The following is a 7,908-nucleotide window of genomic DNA, read 5'->3' on the forward strand; positions in this document are numbered from 1 at the left end:
TAGTAATTGTAGTTGAAGTAGAAGTTTTAGTAGTAATAATAGTAGTAGTAGTTGTTTTTGTAGTAGTAGTAGTAGTAGTAGTAGTAGTAGTAGAAGTAGTAATTGTAGTTGAAGTAGAAGATTTAGTAGTAATAATAGTAGTAGTAGTTGTTTTTGTAGTAGTAGTAGTAGTAGTAGTAGTAGAAGTAGTAATTGTAGTTGAAGTAGAAGTTTTAGTAGTAATAATAGTAGTAGTTGTTGTTTTTGTAGTAGTAATAGTAGTAGAAGTAGTAATTGTAGTTGAAGTAGAAGTTTTAGTAGTAATAATAGTAGTAGTTGTTGTTTTTGTAGTAGTAATAGTAATAGAAGTAGTAATTGTAGTAGAAGTAGTAGCAGCAGAAGCAACATTAGTAGTAGTAATAGAAGATGTATTAGCAGTAGTAATAGTAGTGACACAGCAGGCTTGGGACAGCGGCTCACCCTGATACCCGTCACAGGGCTTGTGCTTTTGTACAGATATGATAAATAATTATTGGTTGTTAATCAATGGAAAACACCAAGAGTCCCACTCACAGCAGCAGTGGAAGTGTCCCTCACGGTTGGGCTCGTTGTCCTTTTACTCCTGTCTGAGCTGTTAGTTTCTTTGAAGCAAAAGCTAAAACGTTACAATATTATAATTATTATTATTACTCCTTTCTGACAACACCGTGTAACTTTTTGTTGTTGTTGTTCCTGGGTAGTAAGTGTTATTTCCTAATTGCTTATGCAACTGTAGAAAATGGCTATTATTCCCCACAAACTTTGCTTTTGTGACCAGGACAGTGATATTTTGAAATTTACCTGTTTCCAATGTGAAAACGGGCAAATTTGTGTCTTTCCGTTCACATAAAGTCAGAAAAAACAACATATGAATCCAAATTAACATGTATTTTACTAAAGTAATACAAAAATGACTACAAAAGATTTAGAAGTGAGTAGTTTCTTCGAGATTTACGGCTATACTGTAATTTACAGTATAATCATAAATCTTGAAAAACTACTCACTTCTAAATCTGTTGTAGTCATTTTTGTATTACTTTAGTTAATTACATAGTGCAATCACTCCTGTTACAGTGATTGCGCCACACAATCAAATCAGAAACATACAGGCCTAGGACACATAGCGTTGTCCAGTCTCTAACTTAGTCTAAGTATCCTTATCCTCTACAATTGTTTTAATGTTATCATCATTATTATTTACTACTAGCCTATTATTACTAATTCAAATTATTAAAATCAATTCAATATTGTTATTATTGTTCCATCTCAACAACTCCTGTCACAGCTTTTACAGACCGACAAAACCCAGGAAAGTTATTCTCGATCATGCACAGGGTGTTGCTTGCCCTTTTTTCTTTTACACAATATCATCCACAATGGTTGATTTATATCAGATTGAAACCCAGAATAACTCGCCCACAATGCAGCTCACTCCAGCACCTCAGGTAGCTCCATAACACAAAACCTGCTCCTTGCTTCAGTCAGTTTAAGAGGGTTTCATATGAAGCCCCTGGAACAATCCTATTGCAAGTTGTTACCATGAATCAAGTCCAAACACACGCGTCTCCTGGTAACTATTGTTTTGGGAGCATGTTGCACTAAAGGTCATCCACCCTAAGACAACACTAAAAACACCCTATACAAGATCATAGAGCACTATAGGCTTCTGTTTAAGTGCATTAGAAAGTGAAAAGGTATTAAAAGTATGATTAGGCATGAAGGATTTGTCCTTACACTCCGTTCTATCAGATTGTAATCGAACATACTGCTGTAGTACCACTGCCTCTGATATACAAATACATCTAATGACTTACACCGTATCATGTCACCAGCCTGCCTGCTATATATTCCATCACTTCACTACCACGATATGATCATACTCAACACTGGCCCTCGTTCGCAGGAGGCTGATTCTCTTCTGATTTCACAGAGCGGTTGTGTCACAGTGAGGAGCTCATGTACACAGTGAGGCCACACTACACACACAATAGCTCTGCACAGCAAATATGGAACAGAACCCAGTCCCAGTAGAACCCAGTTAATTGAATGTACCTGTGATCTGAAGTCATGGAGTAAGTGAGAGTGGTCTTGTCCACTTCAGCCTAACCTGCTTCAGAGTTGGCGATTGTGTGACGGACCCTTTTGGTGTTGTGTTTGGGGAGGCAAGGCTGGGGTTTACAGAGCAACCTACTCCACAGAGTGGCGCTATATCCTTCAGTAAGAGCAAGCAATGGGACAGCTTTTAGAAGAGAAGCTAATCAAAGGCTGTTGCTGCTTGTGTCCAATAAACATCCCATGGCACAAATGAAAGAGTAGGATTGCTAATCCTGGTAGCCTGGCTATGTCTCAGCTCATGCTTTCTCTATGTGGTCTACCTATTATACAAACTGAGAACAGAGAGATTGGCTGGAAAGTGCTCCCGAGGCTGCATGTGTTTTGTCACATGTCACTCTAATCATGTGCAATCCTGATAAGAAAGGACCTTCTAAACTCTTCAGTCCTGCTCTGTAATTCATTCATTTTGTTTGAAATAGAGCACTGGGGGAGGGGAGTCGCCCAGGGAGGCAGTTCGGCTGTCCTAGAAGTGCATTCATATCAGGGATAGTAGTTTAAATTTGGAAAGCTCTGTTTATAAAGAGAGCAGGCTGGCGCTCTGCCTCCCACAGTGTCACTCTAGGGTTTTACAGCATGAGAAGCATCTGCTGTTTCATGTAACTCCTGCAAACATCTCTCTGCTCAAATGCTCTCCAGCTTCACGGGGAGGCAAGCACAGAATTGGGATTAGAGTGAAACCTGGGGAGAGACAGGAATCTCAAATAGAGAATGGTGGTCTGTTCCCAGGTTAGCCAACTGTAAACACAATCATGCACAAAAGTACATGGTTGTATTCATAATGTTTCAGAGGTCAGCTGGGCAAGGAAGGGCACTGCAGACACATGATGATTCACGATCATTAATCACTTGGTTGAAAAATGAAATGTTTAATTGTTCCCAGAATATCTGCCATAGGACAAAAATGTCCAGTTCCCTGGCACGGTTAGGGAATATTTCTAGAAGATGCTATCATTCTAGCCTAGGTGTCATAAAACAGCACCCTGATGTCACACAAAGCAACCTCTCTAATCATTTCAAAAAGTGTTCCTTGAGAAAATAGTGGACTTCGGGGGAAATAAGGATTTCATCACCGATAAATAAAATAAAACTATAGCCAGGTAATTAGGTCTGTGTTGTTGCTGAGATTATTCTTCTGTAATTCCTCTGTCCAAACAGCTCAGGGAATCGGTGAAGTGGCACCAGTTGTGCGGTTGATGTAGGACTGTAAATGTGTTTGTCTTTGATGTGATAATGGGACTTTGAGCACCTCTGCTGTTCTCCGACTCGCCCTGCTTTGTTCCAAACTCGTTACTCCGTGACGGATGACTGCATTGTAAACACAAATGTCTTCTGGGACACGGTCCAAAGTCTTGCTTCTGTCTCGCTTTTGGAGTTCACTATATTGATCTGTAAAATTGGCCTTTCAGAGCTGAAGATCTGATCATTGGCATCCTGCTCTGTGTTCTCTGCCTATAAACCACGTGATTACAAAGCTGATATTGATTTAGATTTGCAAACGGGCCTCAAAGGACCTAACTGAAGTTGTTGACTTTTCATATTGTTTTTAAATATCAATATAATTGAATATGAAAGTGTAAGTTGTTTTCACCTACATCCTGTTATTTCTAAACTATTATTTGGGCTTTAATGTGGGGGCTTAATTCTTTTTAGTTTCAATGAAGACTGTTAATAACAAAGGTTACCTTTCAAGCATTCTTCTTGTCATTTAAAATCTGTTTGTTTAGCTAATAAGACAGTTTAGGAGTTAAGCAGAACATGAAACTAATTTTACTGTTATCACATTTTCTCAAGTGGAATTAAGATGCACTGGGGTCTTACAATAAGTCTTAAAGGACAGTTTACAAGTTGTGAGAAAACACTGAAAATACCTGCACGTACACATCCGTGTCTTCATCTCAAATTAAAGATGAAAGTTTACACTTAAAGCACATCTTGATGGTTTCCTTTCAAATCCATTGTGGTGGCATACAGAGACAAAATGATGACAATTGTGTCCTTGTCCAAATATTTATGGACCTAACTGTATATTATGGTCAAATGTAAGGGGAATGCAAGATATGAATGCTGACAAATTGAGACAAAGGCTTTTATTGGACACATGTACGTTGTTGTTTCTTGGGGGGATCTCTTTTTAGTGGAATTTTGTATTGTACTGACAACATCTGATCCCCTGCGGCTCCTGAAAGCTACGGGGGCAGCATAGTTGTGTTTCGGCATAAGGGCCACAGCACTGGGAAATGGCTTGTGTACTAAATTTAGCCTGAAATCAAATGCAAGGACACTGCACCAACACAGCAACAATTAAAGTGCATCAGCTGCAGCAAAATATGGAGAGCGAGCCGCCCACAGGGGAGCCGGCTGAGGCTAAAGTGAAACAGTGAATGAACATTAAAGAGGGATTTCAATTATTACTATTTTACATCTTTAGTTTAGTTTATGGATTTAATGCATATTTAACTGTAGTTACCACACCAGCATTTAGGAGATCAATCTTGGGTAGGATCGAATAGCTGACAATCTCTCTGTCAGGATTTCTCATCTGCTATTTCTCATCTGCTTTGTACTGAACTGAATTGTGCAAAGCGGTAAAACAAGCTTATGAATCATATTACTTTCTTTGTTTATCTTTATTTGTTGTATATTAACAGGTATGTATGTTTCTCCAACATTTTCAAGCACACAGCTTCATTTTAAAAGGGATTGAAACTTTTACAGACTCCCGGCCAGCTGTCTTTGTTTACCTTTCTCCCCCGTAACACACTGAGTGAAGAATAACAGGGTTTAATGGCTCACATATTAAATCCCCAGTCAAACCAGGCCAGGAACGACTCCTAATAAGTTGTACGTGCAAATGTGTTTTCTAATTCAGTTATGATCTCTCAAAGGGAGGCATTAGAAGGGTGAACAGATCAAAGGAGATCGGATCAGAACAGTTCCCGAGCTGTGGTGGAGGGTGCATCGTGCTGCAGCTCCAAAGTAGTCCAAACCGGGGGGGAAACAAACACTTTTATTTGTGCTAACAGAGACCTTTCACCTTTCCATTCACCTGCTGTTCTTGCTTTTCTGTTTTGGAGGCCTTTAAAGAGTATTCTGCCGTGTGTGCACATTTATTAGCACAGCCTATTTATCGCTTCAGCAGGCTTGGATTCCTTGTGCGAACACAATCAGACTATTGCAAACGAAACACCTGAACAAAGACCAACCAGAAATGATCGAGTAAATGGCGACTTTTGAGAAGTTTGCATGTCAGTCATCTTCCCGGATGGAATGTAAGCATGAAATGACAAAGGCGCTATAGTTCGTTAGTTCCTTAGGCTGTTCCATTCAGGAAGTCGGCTGATTGGACACAATTTCACACAGGACACACTTCATATACTTTCCGAACATAACAAGTATTGTTTGAGATGTGAATTTATTTAATGTCTGTGCAAGTGTGCAAAACTCGTCGTTCTAATAAACAATGGATTTTTGATCAGACGTATTCAAGGGAATCAAAATTAATCTTGTAAAAAGCCTTGAGAAAGGGCTGTGCATCTCGTTAGAAAGTTCTGGGTCAACATTTGTGTCACTGTTGCATGTCCTTTTAGAGAAAATGGATCACTACCCTCTCACTCAGAACAGAAGCACAGTGCGGTGCAGTTGAGAGGACTAACACTTCAGCTATTTTATTTTTCCCCATCATCTCTCTGCTATCTTTTCAACTCGGACACACCTGACAGGGAGCAAGAGTCATATCAAGGTGACTAACAGGCAACAGTGCCACCCGCAGTCTGCGTGCCAGAGCACTATCTCTGACTGCTTGAAGACCAACATTATTTGAAATGTATTACTATTTCATGTTATAGTAAACATTTTAATTACTCAATAAAATATGTATCTGACTGGTGTTGTCTTCTTCTGAAATGTCTTCAAACTATCACTATGTATAATGCTTACAATACATGTTTTCTACGTTACTGGATTATCCGGTTTCTCTGGAATTTTACAGAAATCAGTGAAGTCATCAGTATCACGTCATGAAATTATCACTTAATGACGCCACAATCCGACATGTCAGTTTGCATTATGGTTAATTCGATTTGTGATCTTTTAAATACTGTAAACGTGTACTCTGTGCAGATGTTTTTATCTTTCTTTTTTTTCAGTGAAAGATCCTTCAATTGCTTGTAAATGATTTGTTTTTTAAACTCTTCTTGAAAGACGGATGAAACCCAGTTGCACAATTTGTCCAATTTTTACCGAAAATGGAAAAGTAAATAAAGCTTCCAAATCTGTCCCCTAGCCTGAAAAAGTTCAAGACTTGCATCTGATGGTCCAGTTCCATATTCGTATAAACCAGACAAAAACTAGAACAAACACACTTTTAGTGAAAATAGTGTATATTCAAAAGCCTGCATTTCAACAAACACACAGCTGAAATGTCCTTGATTGCTTTTTTCACACTGGGAGATGTGATGAATTCGGCCTAAAGCAGTGTGGCTTGGGCTGGCATGGTGTCCAGTGACAGTGTGCACTAGTGTGTGAGTCCTGGAAGCCACAGGACCCAGATCGCACCAAGAGACTGGTACGCTTTATATTGGTGGCGGTAGGTTTCCAAGAAGTTTTGATTTTATAGTTTTAGATTTTTGGTGTTTTATAATCTTGTGTCTTAGTTTTTTCTCAGCAGAAGAAATGCAAAGGGTCATGACAGAGGTATACTGCTGGAACAGCCTGCCAGCTCCAAGATCTGAGTGTGGGAAGGGTCATGGTATTAAAAGAGAAAAAGAGCCGTTAAGCAGTTCCCAGTAAGAGAAAGACATTTCCACAGAAAATACAAACACTTCACGTAAGTCTCTGATGAAGCTTTATAAAAACATTGGTGAGAAAATGTATTTAGTGATTAGAATCAGTAACAGTCGCTCTGGCAGCAGTTGCTTCTGTTTCATGTGTCCTGGGACAGACATAGCGGGACACTGGGAGCGGGATAACTGTGATAACTGCAGACGTGTACTCTTTAGGCGCTCTATGGCTTGAATCCAGGCATGATGCTTTTTACTATACTATATTTCTGTAGTTGAAAATATTAACGTCCTTTGTTTGAAACCGTGGCGGGGGTGTAAACATGTGATGGGCACTCCGGTTTCACACATATTTCACACACTTCACAGATTTTAACTGGAAAATCATAAGGGTGAAAAAAGCCAATCCAAAAGACTCTTAATAAAGCAATAGTCATATTCATTTTTCTGCACATAGATTGTACTGAAGAATGGTGGTGTGTGTAGGGTTAAAGGACTAGTCTTATTTCAAAAGTTAAAATGTTTTATTAACCTTTTATGTACTTTGTAGTAAAACAACAAAACAAAAGTCAGTCTTCTGCAAATATAATATACTGCCAACCATCCAGCTTCCACTAACAATACCTATATAATATATATGACACTACTACTGCCTATTGGACAACAATTTAACTATATTCTACAGTACCACCTTTTGGGGAAATACATAAACTAATTTGTGATATTGCAAAAGGAAAAAGAAACACTTAAACTGACTATACTGAGTACATTTAAATACAATCATCAAAGATTGCATGGCATTGAGCACACAATTGTATTACTTCATTTGTTTAGAGAATACAAAGCTGTGAGGAATGCTTTTAAACATGGAAGGAAGTGCTAAAAATCAGCTTGTAATCCTAGTTACTCTTGTTTACTATAAAACTAGAGTTTGCAAACATCAACCACAAAGCTTGGAATGCACATTTAATAAATCCAGATTGGAAGAAATTACATT

This window comes from Amia ocellicauda, chromosome 13 (assembly GCF_036373705.1).
Source record: "Amia ocellicauda isolate fAmiCal2 chromosome 13, fAmiCal2.hap1, whole genome shotgun sequence".
NCBI lineage: Eukaryota > Metazoa > Chordata > Actinopteri > Amiiformes > Amiidae > Amia > Amia ocellicauda.